At 44.2% G+C, this 27,314-nt stretch overlaps 27 non-coding genes and 5 pseudogenes across 27 annotated transcripts; all 32 read right to left on the reverse strand.

Annotated features, from left to right (window-relative positions):
• Positions 1 to 429: 429 nt before the first annotated feature.
• On the reverse strand, positions 430 to 546 carry LOC142510003 (5S ribosomal RNA). Its single transcript, XR_012808145.1, has one exon. It is a non-coding gene; the product is annotated as a 5S ribosomal RNA (ribosomal RNA).
• Positions 547 to 1,227: 681 nt separating this feature from the next.
• Positions 1,228 to 1,346, reverse strand: LOC142506810 (5S ribosomal RNA). Its single transcript, XR_012805087.1, has one exon. It is a non-coding gene; the product is annotated as a 5S ribosomal RNA (ribosomal RNA).
• Positions 1,347 to 2,029: 683 nt separating this feature from the next.
• Positions 2,030 to 2,146, reverse strand: LOC142512472 (5S ribosomal RNA; annotated as a pseudogene).
• Positions 2,147 to 2,829: 683 nt separating this feature from the next.
• LOC142516389 (5S ribosomal RNA) lies at positions 2,830 to 2,948 on the reverse strand. The gene has a single exon (XR_012812186.1). It is a non-coding gene; the product is annotated as a 5S ribosomal RNA (ribosomal RNA).
• A 682-nt stretch (positions 2,949 to 3,630) lies between these two features.
• On the reverse strand, positions 3,631 to 3,749 carry LOC142510174 (5S ribosomal RNA). Its single transcript, XR_012808301.1, has one exon. It is a non-coding gene; the product is annotated as a 5S ribosomal RNA (ribosomal RNA).
• A 683-nt stretch (positions 3,750 to 4,432) lies between these two features.
• LOC142509557 (5S ribosomal RNA) lies at positions 4,433 to 4,551 on the reverse strand. The gene has a single exon (XR_012807725.1). It is a non-coding gene; the product is annotated as a 5S ribosomal RNA (ribosomal RNA).
• A 680-nt stretch (positions 4,552 to 5,231) lies between these two features.
• LOC142511366 (5S ribosomal RNA) lies at positions 5,232 to 5,350 on the reverse strand (annotated as a pseudogene).
• Positions 5,351 to 6,030: 680 nt separating this feature from the next.
• Positions 6,031 to 6,149, reverse strand: LOC142510926 (5S ribosomal RNA; annotated as a pseudogene).
• Positions 6,150 to 6,833: 684 nt separating this feature from the next.
• LOC142508854 (5S ribosomal RNA) lies at positions 6,834 to 6,953 on the reverse strand. Its single transcript, XR_012807055.1, has one exon. It is a non-coding gene; the product is annotated as a 5S ribosomal RNA (ribosomal RNA).
• A 1,221-nt stretch (positions 6,954 to 8,174) lies between these two features.
• On the reverse strand, positions 8,175 to 8,293 carry LOC142516435 (5S ribosomal RNA). The gene has a single exon (XR_012812229.1). It is a non-coding gene; the product is annotated as a 5S ribosomal RNA (ribosomal RNA).
• Positions 8,294 to 8,975: 682 nt separating this feature from the next.
• LOC142507804 (5S ribosomal RNA) lies at positions 8,976 to 9,094 on the reverse strand. Its single transcript, XR_012806049.1, has one exon. It is a non-coding gene; the product is annotated as a 5S ribosomal RNA (ribosomal RNA).
• Positions 9,095 to 9,777: 683 nt separating this feature from the next.
• On the reverse strand, positions 9,778 to 9,896 carry LOC142517529 (5S ribosomal RNA). The gene has a single exon (XR_012813270.1). It is a non-coding gene; the product is annotated as a 5S ribosomal RNA (ribosomal RNA).
• A 686-nt stretch (positions 9,897 to 10,582) lies between these two features.
• Positions 10,583 to 10,704, reverse strand: LOC142508431 (5S ribosomal RNA). Its single transcript, XR_012806643.1, has one exon. It is a non-coding gene; the product is annotated as a 5S ribosomal RNA (ribosomal RNA).
• A 568-nt stretch (positions 10,705 to 11,272) lies between these two features.
• Positions 11,273 to 11,390, reverse strand: LOC142511548 (5S ribosomal RNA; annotated as a pseudogene).
• Positions 11,391 to 12,073: 683 nt separating this feature from the next.
• On the reverse strand, positions 12,074 to 12,192 carry LOC142517292 (5S ribosomal RNA). Its single transcript, XR_012813046.1, has one exon. It is a non-coding gene; the product is annotated as a 5S ribosomal RNA (ribosomal RNA).
• Positions 12,193 to 12,876: 684 nt separating this feature from the next.
• LOC142511154 (5S ribosomal RNA) lies at positions 12,877 to 12,990 on the reverse strand (annotated as a pseudogene).
• Positions 12,991 to 13,675: 685 nt separating this feature from the next.
• On the reverse strand, positions 13,676 to 13,796 carry LOC142515488 (5S ribosomal RNA). The gene has a single exon (XR_012811332.1). It is a non-coding gene; the product is annotated as a 5S ribosomal RNA (ribosomal RNA).
• Positions 13,797 to 14,479: 683 nt separating this feature from the next.
• Positions 14,480 to 14,598, reverse strand: LOC142508026 (5S ribosomal RNA). Its single transcript, XR_012806260.1, has one exon. It is a non-coding gene; the product is annotated as a 5S ribosomal RNA (ribosomal RNA).
• Positions 14,599 to 15,281: 683 nt separating this feature from the next.
• LOC142507421 (5S ribosomal RNA) lies at positions 15,282 to 15,403 on the reverse strand. Its single transcript, XR_012805680.1, has one exon. It is a non-coding gene; the product is annotated as a 5S ribosomal RNA (ribosomal RNA).
• A 682-nt stretch (positions 15,404 to 16,085) lies between these two features.
• Positions 16,086 to 16,206, reverse strand: LOC142514478 (5S ribosomal RNA). The gene has a single exon (XR_012810368.1). It is a non-coding gene; the product is annotated as a 5S ribosomal RNA (ribosomal RNA).
• Positions 16,207 to 16,889: 683 nt separating this feature from the next.
• Positions 16,890 to 17,008, reverse strand: LOC142513909 (5S ribosomal RNA). Its single transcript, XR_012809832.1, has one exon. It is a non-coding gene; the product is annotated as a 5S ribosomal RNA (ribosomal RNA).
• A 684-nt stretch (positions 17,009 to 17,692) lies between these two features.
• On the reverse strand, positions 17,693 to 17,811 carry LOC142513921 (5S ribosomal RNA). Its single transcript, XR_012809843.1, has one exon. It is a non-coding gene; the product is annotated as a 5S ribosomal RNA (ribosomal RNA).
• A 683-nt stretch (positions 17,812 to 18,494) lies between these two features.
• Positions 18,495 to 18,613, reverse strand: LOC142513871 (5S ribosomal RNA). Its single transcript, XR_012809795.1, has one exon. It is a non-coding gene; the product is annotated as a 5S ribosomal RNA (ribosomal RNA).
• A 682-nt stretch (positions 18,614 to 19,295) lies between these two features.
• LOC142506298 (5S ribosomal RNA) lies at positions 19,296 to 19,416 on the reverse strand. The gene has a single exon (XR_012804593.1). It is a non-coding gene; the product is annotated as a 5S ribosomal RNA (ribosomal RNA).
• Positions 19,417 to 20,098: 682 nt separating this feature from the next.
• On the reverse strand, positions 20,099 to 20,216 carry LOC142515042 (5S ribosomal RNA). Its single transcript, XR_012810907.1, has one exon. It is a non-coding gene; the product is annotated as a 5S ribosomal RNA (ribosomal RNA).
• A 682-nt stretch (positions 20,217 to 20,898) lies between these two features.
• LOC142508629 (5S ribosomal RNA) lies at positions 20,899 to 21,017 on the reverse strand. Its single transcript, XR_012806836.1, has one exon. It is a non-coding gene; the product is annotated as a 5S ribosomal RNA (ribosomal RNA).
• A 687-nt stretch (positions 21,018 to 21,704) lies between these two features.
• On the reverse strand, positions 21,705 to 21,825 carry LOC142514479 (5S ribosomal RNA). Its single transcript, XR_012810369.1, has one exon. It is a non-coding gene; the product is annotated as a 5S ribosomal RNA (ribosomal RNA).
• Positions 21,826 to 22,508: 683 nt separating this feature from the next.
• LOC142514480 (5S ribosomal RNA) lies at positions 22,509 to 22,629 on the reverse strand. The gene has a single exon (XR_012810370.1). It is a non-coding gene; the product is annotated as a 5S ribosomal RNA (ribosomal RNA).
• A 682-nt stretch (positions 22,630 to 23,311) lies between these two features.
• LOC142507432 (5S ribosomal RNA) lies at positions 23,312 to 23,431 on the reverse strand. The gene has a single exon (XR_012805691.1). It is a non-coding gene; the product is annotated as a 5S ribosomal RNA (ribosomal RNA).
• A 688-nt stretch (positions 23,432 to 24,119) lies between these two features.
• LOC142506357 (5S ribosomal RNA) lies at positions 24,120 to 24,240 on the reverse strand. The gene has a single exon (XR_012804651.1). It is a non-coding gene; the product is annotated as a 5S ribosomal RNA (ribosomal RNA).
• A 688-nt stretch (positions 24,241 to 24,928) lies between these two features.
• On the reverse strand, positions 24,929 to 25,046 carry LOC142513967 (5S ribosomal RNA). The gene has a single exon (XR_012809886.1). It is a non-coding gene; the product is annotated as a 5S ribosomal RNA (ribosomal RNA).
• Positions 25,047 to 25,722: 676 nt separating this feature from the next.
• Positions 25,723 to 25,840, reverse strand: LOC142508246 (5S ribosomal RNA). Its single transcript, XR_012806470.1, has one exon. It is a non-coding gene; the product is annotated as a 5S ribosomal RNA (ribosomal RNA).
• Between the last annotated feature and the right edge of the window lie 1,474 nt (positions 25,841 to 27,314).

A 27,314-nucleotide genomic window follows, 5' to 3' on the forward strand; every position in this document is an offset into this window, starting at 1 on the left:
ACCCTTCCGCACAGAACCGGCTCAGGACAACAAAAAATCGATTAATGTTCCCAGAAAATAGAAAAAAATAAGAAGAAGGAAATAACGAATGTAAGCTATTATTATGCCTGGATACGATAAATGGAACCGGAATCGAATTTCGAACTTCCTAAGCGATTTCTCGAGGAAACGAAAGCTTAACAGAAGCGTTTAATCGTAAATTAGAGGGTCTTAGAGAAGGAATTCGGCTAAAATCTCGTCAGCTCATTGCGTAGTAATGAGTCTCGTTCGTTTGCCCGTTTACAATCAAATTAGCCTACAATTTTGTCCAAATCCGGCAGTGCCCGAGCTACTTTCATTTCACATTTCTTATCTGGTCTTGATCGAAATTCAGATGATTTGAGCCGAAAATCGTCTGTCAACAAGTAATCAAAAATAGAAAAACACGAAAGGGTGCAACACGAGAACTTCCCAGGGGTCACCCATCCTAGTACTGCTCTGGCCCAAGCACGCTTTACTTCGGAGTTCTGATGGGATCCGGGCATTAGTGCTGGTATGATCGCAAACCGAACATTGAGTGGGATGTTTATCTTATATTCCTCGAGTACGTGTGGATGCGGGCGGCGATGGACAACACGCGGCACTGCTCTCGCCCAATCATAACCATGAAGTTAAGCGTTCTGGCGCGATGGCAGAGGTAGGATGGGTGACCTCCCTGGGAAGATCTCGTGTCGCGATCGTTTACGTAAATTATGGATAAACAGTCGAAATAATTGTTTTTAATGAGTTACACGTCTCCGGAGTAATCTGCGTCATACCCTTTCGCACAGAACCGGCTCACGACAACAAATATCTATAAATGTTCCCAGAAAATGGAAAAAAAATAAGAAGAAGGAAATAACGAATGTAAAGCTATTATTATGCCTGAGATACGATAAAATGGAACCGGAATCGAATTTCGAACTTCCTAAGCTGATTTCATGATGAAACGAAAGCTTAACAGAAGCGTTAAATCGCAAATTAGAGGGTCTTAGAGAAGGAATTCGGCTAAAATCTCGTCAGCTCATTGCGTAATAATGAGTCTCGTCCGTTTGCTCGTTTACAATCAATTAGCCTACAATTTGTCCAAATCCGGCAGTGCCCGAGCTACTTTCATTTCACATGTCTTATCTGGTCCCGATCGAGATTCAGATGATTTGAGCCAAAAATCGTCTATCAACAAGTAATCAAAAATAGAAAAACACGAAAAGGGTGCAACACGAGGACTTCCCAGGGGGTCACCGATCCTAGTACTGCTCTCGCCCAAGCAAGCTTAACTTCGTAGTTCTGATGGGATCCGGTGCATTAGTGCCGGTATGATCGCACCCGACATTGAGTGGGATGTTTATTCTTATATCCCTCGAGTACGTGTTGAGCGGGCGGCGATGGACAACACGCGGCACTGCACTCGCCCAATCAGAACCATGAAGTTAAGCGTTCTGGCGCGATGGCAGAGCAAGGATGGGTGACCTCCCCAGGAAGTCCTCGTGTCGCGACGTTTACGTAATATGGCTAAATCAGGTCGAAATAATTGTTTTCAATGAGTTAACCATCTCCAGGAGTAATATGCATCATACCTTCCGCCCAGAACCGGCTCACGACAACAAAAATCGTTAAATGTTCCCAGAAAATAGAAAAAAAATAAGAAATAAGAAAATAGCGAATGTAAGCTATTATTATGCCTTGGATACGATAAAATGGAGCCGTAAATCGAATTTTGGACTTCCTAAGCGGATTTCTCGAGGAAACGGAAGCTTAAAAGAATCGGAAAATCGCAAATTAGAGGGTCTTAGAGAAGGAATTTGGCTAAAATCTCGCCAGCTCATTGCGATGTAATGAGTCCTCGTTCGTTTGTTTCCGTTACAATCAAATTAGGATACAATTTTGTCCAAATTCGGCAGCGCCCGAGCTACGTTGATTTCACATGTCTTATCTGGTCCCGATCGAGATTTAGATGATTTGAGCCGAAAATCGTCTGTTAACAAGTAATCAAAATAGAAAAACAAGAAAAGGGGTGCAACACGAGGACAGCCAGGGGGCCACTCATCCTAGTACTGCTCTCGCCCAAGCACATATAACTTCGGAGTTCTGATGGGATCCGTGCATTAGTGCTGGTAAGATCGCACCCGACATTGAGTGGGATGTTCATTCTTATATCCCTCGAGTACGTGTGGAGCGGGCGGCGATGGACAACACGCGGCACTGCTCTCGCCCAATCAAAACTATGAAGTTAAGCGTTCTGTCGCGATGGCCGAGCTAGGTTGGGTGACCTCCCTAGGAAGTCCTCGTGTCACGACCGTTTACGTAAATTATGGATAAAACAGTCGAAAATAATTTTTTTTAATGAGTTAACCGTCTCCAGAGTAATCTGAGTCATACCATTCCACACAGAACCGGCTCACGACAAAAAAAATTGCTAAATGTTACCAAAAAATAGAAAAAAATAAGAAGAAGAAAATAGCGAATGTAAAGCTATTATTATGCCTGGGATACGATAAAATGGAACCGTAATCGAATTTCGAACTTCCTAAGCGTATTTCTCGAGGAAACAGAAGCTTAACAGAAGCGGAAAATCGCAAATTAGAGGGTCTTAGAGAAGGAATTCGGCTAAAATCTCGCCAGCTCATTGCAGAGTAATGAGTCTCATTCGTTTGTCCGTTTACAATCAAATTCGGCTACAATTTTGTCAAAATCCGGCAGTGCCCGAGATAAGTTGATTTCACATGTCTTATCTGGTCCTGATCGAGATTCAGATGATATGAGCCAAAAATCGTCTGTCAACAATTAATCAAAAATAGAAAAACACGAAAAGAGGTGCAACACGAGGAATTCCAAGGGGCTCACCCATCCTGGTACTGCACTCGCCCAAGCACACTTAACTTCGGAGTTCTGATGGGATCCGGTGCATTAGTGCTGGTATGATCGCACCCGACCTTGAGTGGGATGTTTATTCTTTTATCCCTCGTGTACGTTTGGAAGCAGGGCGGCGATTGACAACACGCGGCACTACTCTATCCCAATCAGAACCATGAAGTTAATCATTCTGGCGCGATGGCAGAGATAGGATGGGTGACCTCCCTGGGAAGTCCTCGTGTCTAGACGGTTTACGTAAATTATGGCTAAAACAGCCGAAATAATTGTTTCAAATGAGTTAACCATCTCCGGAGTAATCGGCGTCATACCCTTCCGCGCAGAACCGGCTCACGACAACAAAAATCGCTAAATGCTCCCAAAAAATAGAAAAAAAAATAAGAATAAGAAAATAGCGAATGTAAGCTATTATTATGCCTGTGATACGATAAAATGGAACCTGAATCGAATTTCGGACTTCCTAAGCGGATTTCTCGAGGAAACGGAAGCTTAACAGAAGCGGAAAATCGCAAATTAGAGGGTCTTAGAGAAGGAATTCGGCTAAAATCTCGGCAGCTCATTGCGGAGTAATGAGTCTCGTTCGTTTTCCCGTTTACAATCAAATTAGGCTACAATTTGTCCAAATCCGGCAGTGCCTGAGCTACTTGATTTCACATGTCTTATTTGGTCCCGATCGAGATTCAGATGATTTGAGCGAAAATCGTCTGTCAACAGTTAATCAAAAATAGAAAAACACGAAAAGGGGTGCAACACGAGGAAATCCCAAGAGGTCACACAGCCTAGTACAGCTCTCGTCCAAGCACGCTTAACTTCGGAGTTCTGAGGGGATCCGGTGCATTAATGCTGGTATGATCGCACCTGACATTGAGTGGGATGTTTATTCTTATATCCCTCGAGTATGTGTGGAGCGGGCGGCGATGGACAACACGCGGCACTGCTCTCGCCCAATCAGAACCATGAAGTTAAGCGTTCTGGCGCGATGGCAGAGCTAGGATGGGTGACCTCCCTAGGAAGTCCTCCTGTCGCGACCGTTTACGTAAATTATGGCTAAAACAGTCGAAATAATTGTTTTTAATGAGTTAACCATCTCCGGAGTAATCTGCATCATACCCTTCCGCACAGAACCGGCTCACGACAACAAAAATCGCTAAATGTTCCTAGAAAATAGAAAAAAAATAAAAATAAGAAAATAGCGAATGTAAAACTATTATTATGCCTGGGATACAATAAAATGGAACCGGAATCGAATTTTGGACTTCCTAAGCGGATTTCTCGAGGAGACGGAAGCTTAACAGAAGCGGAAAATCGCAAATTAGAGGGTCTTAGAGAAGGAATTCGGCTAAAATCTCGCCAGCTCATTGCGAAGTAATGAGTCTCGTTCGTTTGCCCGTTTACAATCAAATTAGGCTACAATTTTGTTAAAATCCGGCAGTGCCTGAGCTACTTTGATTTCACATGTCTTATCTGGTCACGATCGAAATTCAGATGATTTGAGCCAAAAATCGTCTGTCAACAATTAATCAAAAATAGAAAAACAAGAAAAGGGATACAACACGAGGAATTCCCAAGGGGTCACCCATCCTAGTATAGCTCTCGTCCAAGAACGCTTAACTTCGGAGTTCTGAGGGGATCCGGTGCATTAATCCTGGTATGATCGCACCTGACATTGAGTGGGATGTTTATTTTTATATCCCTCGAGTATGTGTGGAGTGGGCGGCGATGGACAACCCGCGGCACTGCTCTCGCCCAATCAGAACCATGAAGTTAAGCGTTCTGGCGCGATGGCAGAGCTAGGATGGGTGACCTCCCTGGGAAGTCCTCTTGTCGCGACCGTTTACGTAAATTATGGATAAAACAATCGAACTAATTGTTTTTAATGAGTTAACCATCTCCGGAGTAATCTGCGTCATACCCTTCCGCACAGAACCGGCTCACGACAACAAAAATCGCTAAATGTTCCTAGAAAATAGAAAAAAAAATAAGAATAAGAAAATAGCAAATGTAAAGCTATTATTATGCCTGGGATACGATAAATGGAACCGGAATCGAATTTTGGACTTCCTAAGCGGATTCTCGAGGAAACGGAAGCTTAACAGAAGCGGAAAATCGCAAATTAGAGGGTCTTAGAGAAGGAATTCGGCTAAAATCCTCCATCTCATTGCGGAGTAATGAGTCTCGTTCGTTTGCCCGTTTACAATCAAATTAGCCTACAATTTGTCCAAATCCGACAGTGCCCGAGCTACGTTGATTTCACATGTCTTATCTGGTCCCGATCGAGATTTAGATGATTTGAGCCGAAAATCGCCTGTCAACAAGTAATCAAAAATAGAAAAACACGAAAAGGGGAACAATACGATGACTTCCCACGGGGTCACCCATCCTAGTACTGCTCTCGCCCAAGTACGCTTACATTCGAAGTTCTGATGGGATCCGGTGCATTAGTGCTAGTATGATCGCACCCGACATTGAGTGGATTTTTAATCTTATATCTTTCGAGTACGTGTGGAGCGGGCGACGATGGACAACACGCGGCACTGCTCTCGCCAAATCAAAACCATGAAGTTAAGCGTTCTGGCGCGATGGCCGAGCTAGGATGGGTGACCTTCCTGGAAGTCCTTGTGTCGCGACCGTTTACGTAAATTATGGGTAAAACAGTCGAAATAATTGTTTTTAATGAGTTAACCATCTCCGGAGTAATCTGCGTCACACCCTTCCGCACAGAACCGGCTCACGGCAATATAAATCGCTAAATGTTCCCAGAAAATAGAAAAAAATAAGTAGAAGAAAAAAGCGAATGTAAAGCTATTATAATGCTTAAGATATGATAAAATGGAACAGGAATCGAATTTCGAACTTCCTAAGCGGATTTCTCGATGAAACGGAAGCTTAACAGAAGCGGAAAATCGCAAATTAGAGTGTCTTAGAGAAGGAATTCGGCTAAAATCTCGCCAGCTCATTGCGGAGTAATGAGTCTCGTTCGTTTGCCCGTTTACAATCAAACTAGGCTACAATTTTGTCCAAATCCGGTAGTGCCCGAGCTACGTTGATTTCACATGTCTTATCTGGTCCCGATCGAGATTCAGAGGATTTGAGCCGAAAATCGTCTATACACAAGTAATCAAAAATAGAAAAACACAAAAAGGGGTGCATCATGAAGACTTACCAGGGGGTCAGCCATCCTAGTACTGCTCTCGCCCAAGAACGCTTAACTTCGGAGTTCTGATGGGATCCGATGCATTAGTGCTGGTATGATCGCACCCAACATTGAGTGGGATTTTTATTCTTATATCTCTCGAATACGTGTGGAGTGGGCGACGATGGACAACACGCGGCACTGCTCTCGCCCAATCAGAACCATGAAGTTAAGCGTTTTAGCGCGATGGTAGAGCGAGAATGGGTGACCTTTCTGGGAAGTCCTCGTGTCGCGACCATTTACGTAAATTATGGCTAAAACAGTCGAAATAATTGTTTTTAATGAGTTAACCGTCTCCGGAGTAATCTGCGTCATACCCTTCCGCACAGAATCGGCTCACGGCAACCAAAATCGCTAAATGTTCCGAGAAAATAGAAAAAAAAATAAGAAGAAGAAAATAGCGAATGTTAAGCTGTAATTATGCCTGAGATACCATAAAATGGAACAGGAATCTAATTTCGAACTTCCTAAGCGGATTTCTTGAGGAAACGGAAGCTTAAAAGAAGCGAAAAATCGCAAATTAGAGAGTCTTAGAGAAGGAATTCGGCTAAAATCTCGCCAGCTCATTGCAGAGTAATGAGTCTCATTCGTTTGTCCGTTTACAATCAAATTCGGCTACAATTTTGTCAAAATCCGGCAGTGCCCGAGATAAGTTGATTTCACATGTCTTATCTGGTCCCGATCGAGATTCAGATGATTTGAGCCGAAAATCGTATGTCAACAAGTAATCAAAAATAGAAAAACACGAAAAGGGGTACAACAAGTGGACTTCACAGGGGGTCACCCATCCTAGTACTGGCTCTCGCCCAAGCACGCTTAACTTCGGAGTTCTGATGGGATCCGGTGCATTATTGCAGGTATGATCGCACCCGAAATTGAGTGGGATTTTTATTCTTATATCTCTCGAGTACGTGTGAAGCGGGCGACGATGGACAACACGCGACACTGCTCTCGCCAAATCAGAACCATGAAGTTAAGCGTTCTGGCGCGATGGCAGAGCTAGGATGGGTGACCTCCATGGGAAGTCCTCGTGTCGCGACCGTTTACGTAATTTATAGCTAAAGCAGTCGAAATAATTGTTTTTAATGAGTTAACCGACTCGGAGTAATCTGCGTCATACTCTTTTCCGCACAGAACCGGCTCACGACAACAAAAATCGCTAAATGTTCTTAAAAATATAAAAAAAATAAGAAGAAGAAAATAGCGAATGTAAAGCTATTAACAGAAGCGAAAAATCGCAAATTAGAGGGTCTTAGAGAAGGAATTCGGCTAAAATCTCGCCAGCTCATTGCGTAGCATTGAGTCTCAGTCATTTGCTTGTTTACCCATCCTAGTACTTCTCTTGCCCAAGCACGCTTAACTTCGGAGTTCTGATTGGATCCGGTGCATTAGTGCAGGTATGATCGCACCCGACATTGAGTGGGATGTTTATTCTTATATCTCTCTAGTACGTGTGGAGCGGGCGACGATGGACAACACGCGGCACTGCACTCGCCCAATCAGAACTATGAAGTTAAGCGTTCTGGCGCGATGGCCGAGCTAGGATGGGTGACCTTCCTGGGAAGTCATTGTGTCCCGACCGTTTACGTAAATTATGGCTAAAACAGTCGAAATAATTTTTTTAATGAGTTAACCGTCTCCGGAGTAATCTGCGTCATACCCTTCCACACAGAACCGGCTCACAGCAACAAAAATCGCTAAATGTTCCCAGAAAATAGAAAAAAAATAAGAAGAAGAAAATAGCGAATGTAAAGCTATTATTATGCCTGAGATACGATAAAATGGAACAGGAAACGAATTTCGAACTTCCTAAGCAGATTTCTCGAGGAAACGGAAGCTTAACAGAAGCGGAAAGTCGCAAATTAGAGGTCTTAGAGATGGAATTCGCCTAAAATCTCGCCAGCTCATTTCGGAGTAATGATTCTCGGTCGTTTGCTCGTTTACAATCAAATTAGCCTACAATTTTGTCCAAATCCGGCAGTGCCCGAGCTACGTTGATTTCACATGTCTTATTTGGTCCCGATCGAGATTCAGATGATTTGAGCCGAAAATCGGCTGTCAACAATTAATCAAAAATAGAAAAACACGAAAAGGGGTGCAACACGAGGACTTCCCAGGGGGTCAGACATCCTAGTACTACTCTTGCCCAAGCATGCTTAACTTCGGAGTTCTGATGGGATCCGGTGCATTAGTGCTGGTATGATCGCACCCGATATTGAGTGGGAAGTTTATTCTTATATCTCTCGAGTACGTGTGGAGCGGGCGACGATGGACAACACGCGGCACTGCTCTCGCTCAATAAGAACCATGAAGTTAAGCGTTCTGGCGCGATGGCAGAGCTAGGATGGGTCACCTTCCTGGGAAGTCCTCGTGTCGCCACCGTTTACGTAAATTAGGGCTAAAACTGTCGAAATAATTGTTTTTAATGAGTTAACCATCTCCGAAGTAATCTTTGTCACACCCTTCCGCACAGAACCGGCTCACGGCAATATAAATCGCTAAATGTTCCCAGAAAATAGAAAAAAATAAAAAGAAGAAAATAGCGAATGTAAAGCTATTATTATGCCTAAGATACGATTAAATGGAACAGGAATCGAATTTCGAACTTCCTAAGAGGATTTCTCGATGAAACGAAAGCTTAACAGAAGCGGAAAATCGCAAATTAGAGGGTCTTAGAGAAGGAATTCGGCTAAAATCTCGCCAGCTCATTGCGGAGTAATGAGTCTCGTTCGTTTGCCCGTTTACAATCAAACTAGGCTACAATTTTGTCCAAATCCGGTAGGGCCCGAGCTACGTTGATTTCACATGTCTTATATGGTTTCGATCGAGATTCAGATGATTTGAGCCGAATATCGTCTGTCAACAAGTAATCAAAAATAGAAAAACAAGAAAAGGGGTGCATCACGAGGACTTAGCAGGGGGTCACCCATCCTAGTACTGCTCTCGCCCAAGCACGCTTAACTTTGGAGTTCTAATGGGATCCGGTGCATTAGTGTTGGTATGATCGCACCCGACATTGAGTGGGATTTTTATTCTTATATCTCTCGAGTACGAGTGGAGCGGGCGACGATGGACAACACGCGGCACTGATCTCGCCCAATCAGAACCATGAATTTAAGCGTTCTGGCGCGATGGCAGAGCTAGGATGGGTGACCTCCCTGGGAAGTCCTCGTGTCGCGACCGTTTATGTAAATTATGGATAAAACATTCGAAATAATTGTTTTTAATGAGTTAACCGTCTCCGGAGTAATCTGCGTCATACCCTTCCGCACAGAACCGGCTCACGGCAACAAAAATCGCTAAATGTTCCAGAAAATAGAAAAAAAAATAAAAAGAAGAAAATAGCGAATGTAAAGCTATTATTATGCTTGAGATACGATAAAATGGAACAGGAATCGAATTTCGAACTTCCTAAGCGGATTTCTCGAGTAAACGGAAGCATAACAGAAGCAGAAAATCGCAAATTAGTGGGTCTTAGACAAAGAATTCGGCTAAAATCTCGCCAGCACATTGCGGAGTAATGAGTCTCGTTCGTTTTCCAGTTTACAATCAAATTAGCCTACAATTTTGTCGAAATCCGACAGTGCCCGAGCTACGTTGATTTCACATGTCTTATTTAGTCCCGATCAAGATTCAGATGATTTGAGCCGAAAATCGTTTGTCAACAAGAAATCAAAAATAGAAAAACACGAAAATGGGTGCAACACGAGGACTTCCCAGGGGGTCACCCATCCTAGTACTGCTCTCGCCAAAGCACGCTTAAATTCAGAGTTCTGATGGGATCCGGTGCATTAGTGCTGGTATGATCGCACCAGACATTGAGTGCGATTTTTATTCTTATATCTCTCGAGTACGTGTGAAGCGGGCGACGATGGACAACACGCGGCACTGCTCTCGCCCAATCAGAACCATGAAATTAAGCGTTCTAGCGCGATAGCAGAGCTAGGACGGGTGACCTCCCTGGGAAGTCCTCGTGTAGCGACCGTTTACGTAAATTATAGCTAAAACAGTCGAAATAATTGTTTTTAATGAGTTAAACGTCTCCGGAGTAATCTGCGTCATATCCTTTTCCGCACGGAACCGGCTCACGACAACAAAAATCGCTAAATGTTCCCAAAAAATAGAAAAAAAAATAAGAAGAAGAAAATAGCGAATGTAAAGCTATTATTATGCCTGGGATACGATAAAATTGAACCGGAATCGAATTTCGAATTTTCTAAGCGGATTTCTTGAGGAAACGGAAGCTTAACAGAAGCGGAAAATCGCAAATTAGAGGGTCTTAGAGAAGGAATTCGGCTAAAATCTCGTCAGCTCATTGCGGAGCAATGAGTCTCATTTTTTTGCCCGTTTACAATCAAATTAGCCTACAGTTTTGTCCAAATCCGGCAGTGCCCGAGCTACGTTGATTTCACATGTCCTATCTGGTCCCGATCGAGATTCAGATGATTTGAGCAGAAAATCGTCTGTCAACAAGTAATCAAAAATAGAAAAACACGAAAAGGGGTGCAACACGAGGACTTCCCAGGGGGTCACCCATCCTACTAGTACTGCTCTCGCCCAAGCACGCTTAACGTTGAAGTTCTGATGGGATCCGGTGCATTAGTGCTGGTATGATCGCACCAGACATAGAGTGCGATTTTTATTCTTATATCTTTCGAGTACGTGTGGAGCGTGCGACGATGGACAACACGCGGCACTGCTCTCGCCCAATCAGAACCATGAAGTTAAGCGTTCTGACGCGATGGCAAAGCTAGGATGGGTAACCTTCCTGGGAAGTCCTCGTGTCGCGATCGTATACGTAAATTATGGCTAAAACAGTCGAAATAATTGTTTTTAATGAGTTAACCGTCTCCGGAGTAATCTGCGACATACCCTTCCGCACAAAACCAGCTTACGGCAACAAAAATTGCTAAATGTTCCCAGAAAATAGAAAAAAAATAAGAAGAAGAAAACAGCGAATGTAAAGCTATTATTATGCATGAGATACGAGAAAATGGAACAGGAATCGAATTTCGAACTTCCTAAGCGGATTTCTCGATGAAACGGAAGCTTAAATGAAGAGGAAAATCGTAAATTAGAGGGCTTCAGAGAAGAAATTCGGCTAAAATCTCGATCCGCAATAAGCCTCGTTCGTTGCCCGTTTACAATCAAATTAGGCTACAATTTTGTCCAACACGAAAATAACGAAAAGGGGAGCAACACGAGGACTTCCCAGGGGTCACCCATCCTTGCACTGCTCTTGCCCAAGCACGCTTAACTTCGGAGTTATGATGGGATCCGGTGCATTATTGCTGGTATGATCGCACCCGACATTGAGTGGAATGTTTATTCTTGTATCTCCTGAGTACGTTTGGAGCGGGCGGCGAGGGACAACACGCGGCACTGCACTCGCCCAATCAGAACCATGAAGTTTGCGTTCTGGAGCGATGGCAGAGCTAGGATGGGTGACCTCCCATGGGAATTCCTCGTGTCGGGACCGTTTACGTAAATTATGGCTAAAACAGTAGAAATAATTGTTTTTAATGAGTTAACTGTCTTCGGAGTAATCTGCGTCATACCCTTCCACACAGAACCGGCTCACGGCAACAAAAATCGCTAAATGTTCCCAGAAAATAGAAAAAAAAAATAAGAAGAAGAAAATATCGAATGTAAAGCTATTATTATGCCTGAGATAGGATAAAATGGAACAGAATCGAATTTCAAACTTTCTAAGAAGATTTCTCGAGGAAGCGGAAGTTTAACAGAATCGGAAAATCGCAAATTAAAGGGTCTTAGAGAAGGAATTCGGCTAAAATCTCGCCATCTCATTGCGGAGTAATGTGTCTCGTTCGTTTGCCCGTTTACAATCAAATTAGGAATAATTTTGTCCAAATCCGGCACTGCCCGAGCTACGTTGATTTCACATGTCTTATCTGGTCTCGATCGAGATTCAGATGATTTGAGCCGAAAATCGTCTGTCAACAAGTAATCAAAAATAGATTAACACGAAAAGAGGTGCAACACGAGGACTTCGCAGGGGGACACCCATCCTAGTACTGCTCTAGCCCAAGCACGGTTGACTTCGGAGTTCTGATGGGATCCGGTGCATTAGTGCTGGTATGATCGCACCCGACATTGAGTATGATGTTTATTCTTATATTCCTCGAGTACGTGTGGAGCGGGCGGCGATGGACAACACGCGGCACAGCTCTCGCCCAATCATAACCATGAAGTTAGCGTTCTGGCGCGATGGCAGAGTTAGTATGGGTGACCTCCCTGGGAAGTCCTCGTGTCGCGACCGTTTACGTAAATTATGGCTAAAACAGTCAAAATAATTGTTTTAATGAGTTAACCGTCTCCGGAGTAATCTGCGTCATACCCTTCCGCACAGAACCGGCTCACAACAATAAAAATCGCTAAATGTTCCCAGAAAATAGAAAAAAAATAAGAAGAAGAAAATAGCGAATATAAAGCTATTATTATGTCTGAGATACGATAAAATGGAACAAGAATCGAATTTAGAACTTCCTAAGCGAATTTCTCGAGGAAACAGAAGCTTAACAGAAGCGGAAAATCGCAAATTAGAGGGTCTTAGAGAAGGAATTCGGCTAAAATCTCGCCAGCTCATTGCGTAGTAATGAGTCTCGTCCGTTTGCCCGTTTACAATCAAATTAGCCTACAATTTTGTCCAAATCCGGCAGTGCCCGAGCTACTTTCATTTCACATGTCTTATCTGGTCCCGATCGAGATTCAGATGATTTGAGCCCAAAATCGTCTGTCAACAAGTAATCAAAAATAAAAAAAAAACACGAAAAAGGGTGCAACACGAGGACTTCCCAGGGGGTCACCCATCCTTGTATTGCTCTCGCCCATCTTAACTTCGGAGTTCTGATGGGATCCGGTGCATTAGTGCTGGTATGATCGCACCCGACATTGAGTGGGATGTTTATTCTTATATCCCTCGAGTACGTGTGGAGCGGGCGGCGATGGAACAACACGCGGCACTGCTCTCGCCCAATCATAACCATGAAGTTAAGCGTTCTGGCGCGATGGCAGAGCTAGGATGGGTGACCTCCCTGGGAAGACCTCGTGTCGCGACCGTTTACGTAAATTATGGATAAAACAGTCGAAATAATTGTTTTTAATGAGTTAACCGTCTCCGGAGTAATCTGCGTCATACCCTTCCGCACAGAACCGGCTCACGACAACAAAAAATCGATAAATGTTCCCAGAAAATAGAAAAAAAATAAGAAGAAGGAAATAACGAATGTAAAGCTATTATTATTCTTGGGATACGATAAAATGGAACCAGAATCGAATTTCGAACTTCCTAAGCGGATTTCTCGAGGAAACGAAAGCTTAACAGAAGCGGTAAATCGCAAATTAGAGGGTCTTAGAGAAGGAATTCGGCTAAAATCTCGTCAGCTCATTGCGTAGTAATGAGTCTCGTCCGTTTGCCCGTTTACAATCAAATTAGCCTACAATTTTGTCCAAATCCGGCAGTGCCCGAGCTACTTTCATTTAACATGTCTTATCTGGTCCCGATCGAGATTCAGATGATTTGAGCCGAAAATCGTCTGTCAACAAGTAATCAAAAATAGAAAAACACGAAAAGGGGTGCAACATGAGGACTTCCCAGGGGGTCACCCATCCTAGTACTGCTCTTTCGCCCAAGCACGCTTAACTTCGGAGTTCTGATGGGATCCGGTGCATTAGTGCTGGTATGATCGCACCCGACATTGAGTGGGATGTTTATTCCTTATATCCCTCGAGTACGTGTGGAGCGGGCGGCGATGGACAACACGCGGCACTGCTCTCGCCCAATCATAACCATGAAGTTAAGCGTTCTGGCGCGATGGTAGAGCTAGGATGGGTGACCTCCATGGGAAGACCTCGTATCGCGACCGTTTACGTAAATTATAGATAAAACAGTCGAAATAATTGTTTTTAATGAGTTAACCGTCTCCGGAGTAATCTGCGTCATACCCTTCCGCACAGAACCGGCTCACGACAACAAAAATCGATAAATGTTCCAGAAAATAGAAAAAAATAAGAAGAAGGAAATAACGAATGTAAAGCTATTATTATGCCTCGGGATACGATAAAATGGAACCGGAATCGAATTTCGAACTTCCTAAGCGGATTTCTCGAGGAAACGAAAGCTTAACAGAAGCGGTAAATCGCAAATTAGAGGGTCTTAGAGAAGGAATTCGGCTAAAATCTCGTCAGCTCATTGCGTAGTAATGAGTCTCGTCCGTTTGCCCGTTTACAATCAAATTAGCCTACAATTTTGTCCAAATCCGGCAGTGCCCGAGCTACTTTCATTTAACATGTCTTATCTGGTCCCGATCGAGATTCAGATGATTTGAGCCGAAAATCGTCTGTCAACAAGTAATCAAAAATAGAAAAACACGAAAAGGGGTGCAACAAGAGGACTTCCCAGGGGGTCACCATCCTAGTACTGCGCTTCGCCCAAGCACGCTTAACTTCGGAGTTCTGATGGGATCCGGTGCATTAGTGCTGGTATGATCGCACCCGACATTGAGTGGGATGTTTATTCTTATATCCCTCGAGTACGTGTGGAGCGGGCGGCGATGGACAACACAGCGGCACTGCTCTCGCCCAATCATAACCATGAAGTTCAGCGTTCTGGCGCGATGGCAGAGCTAGGATGGGTGACCTACCTGGGAAGACCTCGTTTCGCGACCGTTTACGTAAATTATGGATAAAACAGTCGAAATAATTGTTTTTAATGAGTTAACCGTCTCCGGAGTAATCTGCGTCATACCCTTCCGCACAGAACCGGCTCACGACAACAAAAATCGATAAATGTTCCCAGAAAATAGAAAAAAAATAAGAAGAAGGAAATAACGAATGTAAAGCTATTATTATGCTCGGATACGATAAAATGGAACCGGAATCGAATTTCGAACTTCCTAAGCGGATTTCTCGAGGAAACGAAAGCTTAACAGAAGCGGTAAATCGCAAATTAGAGGGTCTTAGAGAAGGAATTCGGCTAAAATCTCGTCAGCTCATTGCGTAGTAATGAGTCTCGTCCGTTTGCCCGTTTACAATCAAATTAGCCTACAATTTTGTCCAAATCTGGCAGTGCCCGAGCTACTTTCATTTAACATGTCTTATCTGGTCCCGATCGAGATTCAGATGATTTGAGCCGAAAATCGTCTGTCAACAAGTAATCAAAAATAGAAAAACACGAAAAGGGGTGCAAGAATGAGGACTTCCCAGGGGGTCACCCATCCTAGTACTGCGCTTTCGCCCAAGCACGCTTAACTTCGGAGTTCTGATGGGATCCGGTGCATTAGTGCTGGTATGATCGCACCCGACATTGAGTGGGATGTTTATTCTTATATCCCTCGAGTACGTGTGGAGCGGGCGGCGATGGACAACACGCGGCACTGCTCTCGCCCAATCATAACCATGAAGTTAAGCGTTCTGGCGCGATGGCAGAGCTAGGATGGGTGACCTCCCTGGGAAGACCTCGTATCGCGACCGTTTACGTAAATTATGGATAAAACAGTCGAAATAATTGTTTTTAATGAGTTAACCGTCTCCGGAGTAATCTGCGTCATACCCTTCCGCACAGAACCGGCTCACGACAACAAAAATCGATAAATGTTCCCAGAAAATAGAAAAAAATAAGAAGAAGGAAATAAAGAATGTAAAGCTATTATTATGCCTCGGATACGATAAAATGGAACCGGAATCGAATTTCGAACTTCCTAAGCGGATTTCTCGAGGAAACGAAAGCTTAACAGAAGCGGTAAATCGCAAATTAGAGGGTCTTAGAGAAGGAATTCGGCTAAAATCTCGTCAGCTCATTGCGTAGTAATGAGTCTCGTCCGTTTGCCCGTTTACAATCAAATTAGCCTACAATTTTGTCCAAATCTGGCAGTGCCCGAGCTACTTTCATTTAACATGTCTTATCTGGTCCCGATCGAGATTCAGATGATTTGAGCCGAAAATCGTCTGTCAACAAGTAATCAAAAATAGAAAAACACGAAAAGGGGTGCAACACGAGGACTTCCCAGGGGGTCACCCATCCTAGTACTGCGCTTTCGCCCAAGCACGCTTAACTTCGGAGTTCTGATGGGATCCGGTGCATTAGTGCTGGTATGATCGCACCCGACATTGAGTGGGATGTTTATTCTTATATCCCTCGAGTACGTGTGGAGCGGGCGGCGATGGACAACACGCGGCACTGCTCTCGCCCAATCATAACCATGAAGTTAAGCGTTCTGGCGCGATGGCAGAGCTAGGATGGGTGACCTCCCTGGGAAGATCTCGTATCGCGACCGTTTACGTAAATTATGGATAAAACAGTCGAAATAATTGTTTTTAATGAGTTAACCGTCTCCGGAGTAATCTGCGTCATACCCTTCCGCACAGAACCGGCTCACGACAACAAAAATCGATAAATGTTCCCAGAAAATAGAAAAAAAATAAGAAGAAGGAAATAACGAATGTAAAGCTATTATTATGCCTTGGATACGATAAAATGGAACCGGAATCGAATTTCGAACTTCCTAAGCGGATTTCTCGAGAAAACGAAAGCTTAACAGAAGCGGTAAATCGCAAATTAGAGGGTCTTAGAGAAGGAATTCGGCTAAAATCTCGTCAGCTCATTGCGTAGTAATGAGTCTCGTCCGTTTGCCCGTTTACAATCAAATTAGCCTACAATTTTGTCCAAATCCGGCAGTGCCCGAGCTACTTTCATTTCACATGTCTTATCTGGTCCCGATCGAGATTCAGATGATTTGAGCCGAAAATCGTCTGTCAACAAGTAATCAAAAATAGAAAAACACGAAAAGGGGTGCAACACGAGGACTTCCCAGGGGGTCACCCATCCTAGTACTGCTCTCGCCCAAGCACGCTTAACTTCGGAGTTCTGATGGGATCCGGTGCATTAGTGCTGGTATGATCGCACCCGACATTGAGTGGGATGTTTATTCTTATATCCCTCGAGTACGTGTGGAGCGGGCGGCGATGGACAACACGCGGCACTGCTCTCGCCCAATCATAACCATGAAGTTAAGCGTTATGGCGCGATGGCAGAGCTAGGATGGGTGACCTCCCTAGAAAGACCTCGTGTCGCGACCGTTTACGTAAATTATAGATAAAACAGTCGAAATAATTGTTTTTAATGAGTTAACCGTCTCCGGAGTAATCTGCGTCATACCCTTCCGCACAGAACCGGCTCACGACAACAAAAATCGATAAATGTTCCCAGAAAATAGAAAAAAAAATAAGAAGAAGGAAATAACGAATGTAAAGCTATTATTATTCTTAGGATACGATAAAATGGAACCAGAATCGAATTTCGAACTTCCTAAGCGGATTTCTCGAGGAAACGAAAGCTTAACAGAAGCGGTAAATCGCAAATTAGAGAGTCTTAGAGAAGGAATTCGGCTAAAATCTCGTCAGCTCATTGCGTAGTAATGAGTCTCGTCCGTTTGCCCGTTTACAATCAAATTAGCCTACAATTTTGTCCAAATCCGGCAGTGCCCGAGCTACTTTCATCTAACATGTCTTATCTGGTCCCGATCGAGATTCAGATGATTTGAGCCGAAAATCGTCTGTCAACAAGTAATCAAAAATAGAAAAACACGAAAAGGGGTGCAACACGAGGACTTCCCAGGGGGTCACCCATCCTAGTACTGCTCTCGCCCAAGCACGCTTAACTTCGGAGTTCTGATGGGATCCGGTGCATTAGTGCTGGTATGATCGCACCCGACATTGAGTGGGATGTTTATTCTTATATCCCTCGAGTACGTGTGGAGCGGGCGGCGATGGACAACACGCGGCACTGCTCTCGCCCAATCATAACCATGAAGTTAAGCGTTCTGGCGCGATGGCAGAGCTAGGATGGGTGACCTCCCTGGGAAGACCTCGTGTCGCGACCGTTTACGTAAATTATGGATAAAACAGTCGAAATAATTGTTTTTAATGAGTTAACCGTCTCCGGAGTAATCTGCGTCATACCCTTCCGCACAGAACCGGCTCACGACAACAAAAATCGATAAATGTTCCCAGAAAATAGAAAAAAAATAAGAAGAAGGAAATAACGAATGTAAAGCTATTATTATGCCTCGGATACGATAAAATGGAACCGGAATCGAATTTCGAACTTCCTAAGCGGATTTCTCGAGAAAACGAAAGCTTAACAGAAGCGGTAAATCGCAAATTAGAGGGTCTTAGAGAAGGAATTCGGCTAAAATCTCGTCAGCTCATTGCGTAGTAATGAGTCTCGTCCGTTTGCCCGTTTACAATCAAATTAGCCTACAATTTTGTCCCAATCCGGCAGTGCCCGAGCTACTTTCATTTCACATGTCTTATCTAGTCCCGATCGAGATTCAGATGATTTGAGCCGAAAATCGTCTGTCAACAAGTAATCAAAAAAAGAAAAACACCTAAAAGGGTGCAACACGAGGACTTCCCAGGGGGTCACCCATCCTAGTACTGTTCTCGCCCAAGCACACTTAACTTCGGAGTTCTGATGGGATCCGGTGCATTAGTGCTTGTATGATCGCACCCGACATTGAGTGGGATGTTTATTCTTATATCCCTCGAGTACGTGTGGAGCGGGCGGCGATGGACAACACGCGGCACTGCTCTCGCCCAATCATAACCATGAAGTTAAGCGTTCTGGCGCGATGGCAGAGCTAGGATGGGTGACCTCCCTGGGAAGACCTCGTGTCGCGACCGTTTACGTAAATTATGGATAAAACAGTCGAAATAATTGTTTTAATGAGTTAACCGTCTCCGGAGTAATCTGCGTCATACCCTTCCGCACAGAAACCGGCTCACGACAACAAAAATCGATAAATGTTCCCAGAAAATAGAAAAAAAATAAGAAGAAGGAAATAACGAATGTAAAGCTATTATTATGCTTGGGATACGATAAAATGGAACCGGAATCGAATTTCGAACTTCCTAAGCGGATTTCTCGAGGAAACGAAAGCTTAACAGAAGCGGTAAATCGCAAATTAGAGGGTCTTAGAGAAGGAATTCGGCTAAAATCTCGTCAGCTCATTGCGTAGTAATGAGTCTCGTCCGTTTGCCCGTTTACAATCAAATTAGCCTACAATTTTGTACAAATCCGGCAGTGCCCGAGCTACTTTCATTTCACATATCTTATGTGGTCCCGATCGAGATTCAGATGATTTGAGCCGAAAATCGTCTGTCAACAAGTAATCAAAAATAGAAAAACACGAAAAGGGTGCAACACGAGGACTTCCCAGGGGGTCACCCATCCTAGTACTGCGCTTTCGCCCAAGCACGCTTAACTTCGTAGTTCTGATGGGATCCGGTGCATTAGTGCTGGTATGATCGCACCCGACATTGAGTTGGATGTTTATTCTTATATCCCTCGAAGACGTGTGGAGCGGGCGGCGATGGACAACACGCGGCACTGCTCTCGCCCAATCATAACCATGAAGTTAAGCGTTCTGGCGCGATGGCAGAGTAGGATGGGTGACCTCCCTGGGAAGACCTCGTGTCGCGACCGTTTACGTAAATTATGGATAAAACAGTCGAAATAATTGTTTTTAATGAGTTAACCGTCTCCGGAGTAATCTGCGTCATACCCTTCCGCACAGAACCGGCTCACGACAACAAAAATCGATAAATGTTCCCAGAAAATAGAAAAAAAATAAGAAGAAGGAAATAACGAATGTAAAGCTATTATTATGCTTGGGATACGATAAAATGGAACCGGAATCGAATTTCGAACTTCCTAAGCGGATTTCTCGAGGAAACGAAAGCTTAACAGAAGCGGTAAATCGCAAATTAAAGGGTCTTAGATTAGGAATTCGGCTAAAATCTCGTCAGCTCATTGCGTAGTAATGATTCTCGTCCGTTTGCCCGTTTACAATCAAATTAGCCTACAATTTTGTCCAAATCCGGCAGTGCCCGAGCTACTTTCATTTCACATGTCTTATCTGGTCCCGATCGAGATTCAGATGATTTGAGCCGAAAATCGTATGTCAACAAGTAATCAAAAATAGAAAAACACGAAAAGGGGTGCAACACGAGGACTTCCCAGGAGGTTACCCATCCTAGTACTGCTCTCGCCCAAGCACCTTAACTTCGGAGTTCTGATGGGATCCGATGCATTAGTGCTGGTATGATCGCACCCGACATTGAGTGGGATGTTTATTCTTATATCCCTCGAGTACGTGTGGAGCGGGCGGCGATGGACAACACGCGGCACTACTCTCGCCCAATCATAACCATGAAGTTAAGCGTTCTGGCGCGATGGCAGAACTAGGATGGGTGACCTCCCTGGGAAAACCTCGTGTCGCGACCGTTTACGTAAATTATGGATAAAACAGTCGAAATATTGTTTTTAATGAGTTAACCGTCTCCGGAGTAATCTGCGTCTTACCCTTCCACACAGAACCGGCTCACGACAACAAAAATGAATAAATGTTCCCGGAAAATAGAAAAAAAATAAGAAGAAGGAAATAACGAATGTAAAGCTATTATTATGCTTAGGATACGATAAAATGGAACCGGAATCGAATTTCGAACTTTCTAAGCGGATTTCTCGAGGAAACGAAAGCTTAACAGAAGCGGTAAATCGCAAATTAGAAGGTCTTAAAGAAGGAATTCGGCTAAAATCTCGCCATCTCATTGCGTAGTATTGAGTCTCGTCCGTTTGCCCTTTTACAATCAAATTAGCCTACAATTTTGTCCAAATCCGGCAGTGCCCGAGCTACTTTCATTTCACATGTCTTATCTGGTCCCGATCGAGATTCAGATGATTTGAGCCGAAAATCGTCTGTCAACAAGTAATCAAAAAAAGAAAAACACGAAAAAGGGTGCAACACGAGGACTTCCCAGGGGGTCACCCATCCTAGTACTGTTCTCGCCCAAGCACACTTAACTTCGGAGTTCTGATGGGATCCGGTGCATTAGTGCTGGTATGATCGCACCCGTCATTGAGTGGGATGTTTATTCTTATATCCCTCGAGTACGGTGGAGCAAGGCGGCGATGGACAACACCCGGCACTGTTCTCGGCCCAATCATAACCATGAAGTTAAGCGTTCTGTGCGATGGCAGAGCTAGGATGGGTGACCTCCCTGGGAAGACCTCGTGTCGCAGACCGTTTACGTAAATTATGGATAAAACAGTCGAAATAATTGTTTTTAATGAGTTAACCGTCTCCAGGAGTAATCTGCGTCATACCCTTCCGCACAGAACCGGCTCACGACAACAAAAATCGATAAATGTTCCCAGAAAATAGAAAAAAAATAAGAAGAAGGAAATAACGAATGTAAAGCTATTATTATGCTTGGGATACGATAAAATGGAACCGGAATCGAATTTCGAACTTCCTAAGCGGATTTCTCGAGGAAACGAAAGCTTAACAGAAGCGGTAAATCGCAAATTAGAGGGTCTTAGAGAAGGAATTCGGCTAAAATCTCGTCAGCTCATTGCGTAGTAATGAGTCTCGTCCGTTTGCCCGTTTACAATCAAATTAGCCTACAATTTTGTCCAAATCCGGCAGTGCCCGAGCTACTTTCATTTCACATGTCTTATCTGGTCTCCGATTCGAGATTCAGATGATTTGAGCCGAAAATCGTCTGTCAACAAGTAATCAAAAATAGAAAAACACGAAAAGGGGTGCAACACGAGGACTTCCCAGGGGGTCACCCATCCTAGTACTGCGCTTTCGCCCAAGCACGCTTAACTTCGGAGTTCTGATGGGATCCGGTGCATTAGTGCTGGTATGATCGCACCCGACATTGAGTGGGATGTTTATTCTTATATCCCTCGAGTACGTGTGGAGCGGGCGGCGATGGACAACACGCGGCCCTGCTCTCGCCCAATCATAACCATGAAGTTAAGCGTTCTGGCGCGATGGCAGAGCTAGGATGGGTGACCTCCCTGGGAAGACCTCGTATCGCGACCGTTTATGTAAATTATGGATAAAACAGTCGAAATAATTGTTTTTAATGAGTTAACCGTCTCCGGAGTAATCTGCGTCATACCCTTCCGCACAGAACCGGCTCACGACAACAAAAATCGATAAATGTTCCCAGAAAATAGAAAAAAAATAAGAAGAAGGAAATAACGAATGTAAAGCTATTATTATGCCTCGGATACGATAAAATGGAACCGGAATCGAATTTCGAACTTCCTAAGCGGATTTCTCGAGAAAACGAAAGCTGAACAGAAGCGGTAAATCGCAAATTAGAGGGTCTTAGAGAAGGAATTCGGCTAAAACCTCGTCAGCTCATTGCGTAGTAATGAGTCTCGTCCGTTTGCCCGTTTACAATCAAATTAGCCTACAATTTTGTCCAAATCCGGCAGTGCCCGAGCTACTTTCATTTCACATGTCTTATCTGGTCCCGATCGAGATTCAGATGATTTGAGCCGAAAATCGTGTGTCAACAAGTAATCAAAAATAGAAAAACACGAAAAGGGGTGCAACACGAGGACTTCCCAGGGGGTCACCCATCCTAGTACTGCGCTTTCGCCCAAGCACGCTTAACTTCGGAGTTCTGATGGGATCCGGTGCATTAGTGCTGGTATGATCGCACCCGACATTGAGTGGGATGTTTATTCTTATATCCCTCGAGTACGTGTGGAGCGGGCGGCGATGGACAACACGCGGCACTGCTCTCGCCCAATCATAACCATGAAGTTAAGCGTTCTGGCGCGATGGCAGAGCTAGGATGGGTGACCTCCCTGGGAAGACCTCGTGTCGCGACCGTTTACGTAAATTATGGATAAAACAGTCGAAATAATTGTTTTAATGAGTTAACCGTCTCCGGAGTAATCTGCGTCATACCCTTCCGCACAGAACCGGCTCACGACAACAAAAATCGATAAATGTTCCAAGAAAATAGAAAAAAAATAAGAAGAAGGAAAATAACGAATGTAAAGCTTTATTATGCCTAGGATACGATAAAATGGAACCGGAATCGAATTTCGAACTTCCTAAGCGGATTTCTCGAGGAAACGAAAGCTTAACAGAAGCGGTAAATCGCAAATTAGAGGGTCTTAGAGAAGGAATTCGGATAAAATCTCGTCAGCTCATTGCGTAGTAATGAGTCTCGTCCGTTTGCCCGTTTACAATCAAATTAGCCTACAATTTTGTTCAAATCCGGCAGTGCCCGAGCTACTTTCATTTAACATGTCTTATCTGGTCCCGATCGAGATTCAGATGATTTGAGCCGAAAATCGTCTGTCAACAAGTAATCAAAAATAGAAAAACACGAAAAGGGGTGCAACACGAGGACTTCCCAGGGGGTCATCCATCCTAGTACTGCGCTTTCGCCAAGCACGCTTAACTTCGGAGTTCTGATGGGATCCGGTGCATTAGTGCTGGTATGATCGCACCCGACATTGAGTGGGATGTTTATTCTTATATCCCTCGAGTACGTGTGGAGCGGGCGGCGATGGACAACACGCGGCCCTGCTCTCGCCCAATCATAACCATGAAGTTAAGCGTTCTGGCGCGATGGCAGAGCTAGGATGGGTGACCTCCCTGGGAAGACCTCGTAGTCGCGACCGTTTACTGTAAATTATGGATAAAACAGTCGAAATAATTGTTTTTAATGAGTTAACCGTCTCCGGAGTAATCTGCGTCATACCCTTCCGCACAGAACCGGCTCACGACAACAAAAATCGATAAATGTTCCCAGAAAATAGAAAAAAAATAAGAAGAAGGAAATAACGAATGTAAAGCTATTATTATGCCTCGGATTACGATAAAATGGAACCGGAATCGAATTTCGAACTTCCTAAGCGGATTTCTCGAGGAAACGAAAGCTTAACAGAAGCGGTAAATCGCAAATTAGAGGGTCTTAGAGAAGGAATTCGGCTAAAATCTCGTCAGCTCATTGCGTAGTAATGAGTCTCGTCCGTTTGCCCGTTTACAATCAAATTAGCCTACAATTTTGTCCAAATCCGGGCAGTGCCCGAGCTACTTTCATTTAACATGTCTTATCTGGTCCCGATCGAGATTCAGATGATTTGAGCCGAAAATCGTCTGTCAACAAGTAATCAAAAATAGAAAAACACGAAAAAGGGGTGCAACACGAGGACTTCCCAGGGGGTCACCCATCCTAGTACTGCGCTTCGCACCAAGCACGCTTAACTTCGGAGTTCTGATGGGATCCGGTGCATTAGTGCTGGTATGATCGCACACGACATTGAAGTGGGATGGGGATTTTATTCTTAATCCCTCGAGTACGTGTGGAGCGGGGCGGCGATGGACAACACGCGGCACTACGGTCTCGCCCAATCATAACCATAGAAGTTAAGCGTTCTGACGCGATGGCAGAGCTAGGATGGGTGACCTCCCTGGGAAGACCTCGTGTCGCGACCGTTTACGTAAATTATGGATAAAACAGTCGAATAATTGTTTTAATGAGTTCACTGTCTCCGGAGTAATCTGCGTCATCTCCTTCCCCCAGAACCGGCTCACGACAACAAAAATCGATAAATGTTCCCAGAAAAATAGAAAAAAAAAATAAGAGAAGAAAATAACGAATGTAAAGCTGTTATTATGCTGGGATACGATAAAAATGGAACCGAATCGAATTTCAAACTTCCTAAGCGGATTTCTCGAGGAAAACGAAAGCTTAACAGAAGCGTAAATCGCAATGAGAGGGTCTTAGAGAAGAATTCGGATAAAAATACTCGTCAGCTCATTGCGTAGTAATGAGTCTCGTCGTTTGCCCGTTTACAATCAAATTAGCCTACAATTTTGTCAAATCCGGCAGTGCCCGAGCTACTTTCATTTCACATGTCTTATCTGGTTCCCGATCGAGATTCAGATGATTTGAGCCGAAACTCGTCTGTCAACAAGTAATCAAAATAGAAAAACACGAAAAGGGGTGCAACACGAGGACTTCCCAGGGGGTCACCCATCCTAGTACTGCTCTCGCCAAGCACGCTTAACTTCGGAGTTCTGATGGGATCCGGTGCATTAGTGCTGGTATGATCGCACCCGACATTGAGTGGGCTGTTTATTCTTATATCCCTCGAGTACGTGTGGAGCGGGCGGCGATGGACAACACGCGGCACTGCTCTCGCCCAATCATAACCATGAAGTTAAGCGTTCTGGCGCGATGGCAGAGCTAGGATGGGTGACCTCCCTGGGAAGACCTCGTGTCGCGACCGTTTACGTAAATTATGGATAAAACAGTCGAAATAATTGTTTTTAATGAGTTCACCGTCTCCGGAGTAATCTGCGTCATACCCTTCCGCACAGAACCGGCTCACGACAACAAAAATCGATAAATGTTCCCTAGAAAATAGAAAAAAAATAAGAAGAAGGAAATACGATGTAAAGCCTTATTATGCTTGGGATACGATAAAATGGAACCGGAATCGAATTTCGAACTTCTAAGGCGGATTTCTCGAGGAAACGAAAGCTAACAGAAGCGGTAAATCGCAAATTAGAGGGTCTTAGAGAGGAATTCGGCTAAAATCTCGTCAGCTCATTGCGTAGTAATGAGTCTCGTCCGTTTGCCCGTTTACAATCAAATTAGCTACAATTTTGTCCAAATCCGGCATTGCCGAGCTACTTTATTTCACATGTCTTATCTGGTCCCGATCGAGATTCAGATGATTTGAGCCGAAAATCGTCTGTCAAAAAGTAATCAAAAATAGAAAAACACGAAAAGGGGTGCAACACGAGGACTTCCAGGGGGTCACCCATCTAGTACTGCTCTCCGCCCAAGCACGCTTAACTTCGGAGTTCTGATGGGATCCGGTGCATTAGTGCTGGTATGATCGCACCGACATTGAGTGGGATGTTATTCTTATATCCCTCGAGTACGTGTGGAGCGGGCGGCGAGCGGAAACACGCGGCACTGCTCTCGCCCAATCATAACCATGAAGTTAAGCGTTCTGGCGCGATGGCAGAGCTAGGATGGGTGACCTCCCTGGGAAGACCTCGTGTCGCGACCGTTTACGTAAATTATGGATAAAACAGTCGAAATAATTGTTTTTAATGAGTTAACCGTCTCCGGAGTAATCTGCGTCATACCCTTCCGCACAGAACCGGCTCACGACAACAAAAATCGATAAATGTTCCCAGAAAATAGAAAAAAAATAAGAAGAAGGAAATAACGAATGTAAAGCTATTATTATGCTCGGATACGATAAAATGGAACCGGAATCGAATTTCGAACTTCCTAAGCGGATTTCTCGAGGAAACGAAAGCTTAACAGAAGCGGTAAATCGCAAATTAGAGGGTCTTAGAGAAGGAATTCGGCTAAAATCTCGTCAGCTCATTGCGTAGTAATGAGTCTCGTCCGTTTGCCCGTTTACAATCAAATTAGCCTACAATTTTGTCCAAATCCGGCAGTGCCGAGCTACTTTCATTTCACATGTCTTATCTGGTCCCGATCGAGATTCAGATGATTTGAGCCGAAAATCGTCTGTCAACAAGTAATCAAAATAGAAAACACGAAAAGGGTGCAACACGAGGACTTCCCAGGGGTCACCCAATCCTAGTACTGCTCTCAAGCACGCTTAACTTCGAGTTCGATGGGATCGGTGCATTAGTGCTGGTATGATCGCACCCGACATTGAGTGGGATGTTTATTCTTATATCCTCGAGTACGTGTGGAGCGGGCGGCGATGGACAACACGCGGCACTGCTCTCGCCCAATCATAACATGAAGTTAAGCGTTCTGGCGCGATGGCAGAGCTAGGATGGGTGACCTCCCTGGGAAGACCTCGTGTCGCGACCGTTACGTAAATTATGGATAAAACAGTCGAAATAATTGTTTTTAATGAGTTAACCGTCTCCGGAGTAATCTGCGTCATACCCTTCCGCACAGAACCGGCTCACGACAACAAAAATCGATAAATGTTCCCAGAAAATAGAAAAAAAATAAGAAGAAGGAAATAACGAATGTAAAGCTTATATCTTGGGTACGATAAAATGGAACCGGAATCGAATTTCGAACTTCCTAAGCGGATTTCTCGAGGAAACGAAAGCTTAACAGAAGCGGTAAATCGCAAATTAGAGGGTCTTAGAGAAGGAATTCGGCTAAAATCTCGTCAGCTCATTGCGTAGTAATGAGTCTCGTCGTTTGCCCGTTTACAATCAAATTAGCCTACAATTTGTCCAAATCCGGCAGTGCCCGAGCTACTTTCATTTCATGTATTAGGTCCGATCGAGATTCAGATGATTGAGCCGAAATCGTCTGTCAACAAGTAATCAAAAATAGAAAACGAAAAAGGGGTGCAACACGGACTTCCCAG

Source organism: Primulina tabacum, chromosome 10 (genome assembly GCF_025594145.1).
Source record: "Primulina tabacum isolate GXHZ01 chromosome 10, ASM2559414v2, whole genome shotgun sequence".
Classification (NCBI taxonomy): domain Eukaryota; kingdom Viridiplantae; phylum Streptophyta; class Magnoliopsida; order Lamiales; family Gesneriaceae; genus Primulina; species Primulina tabacum.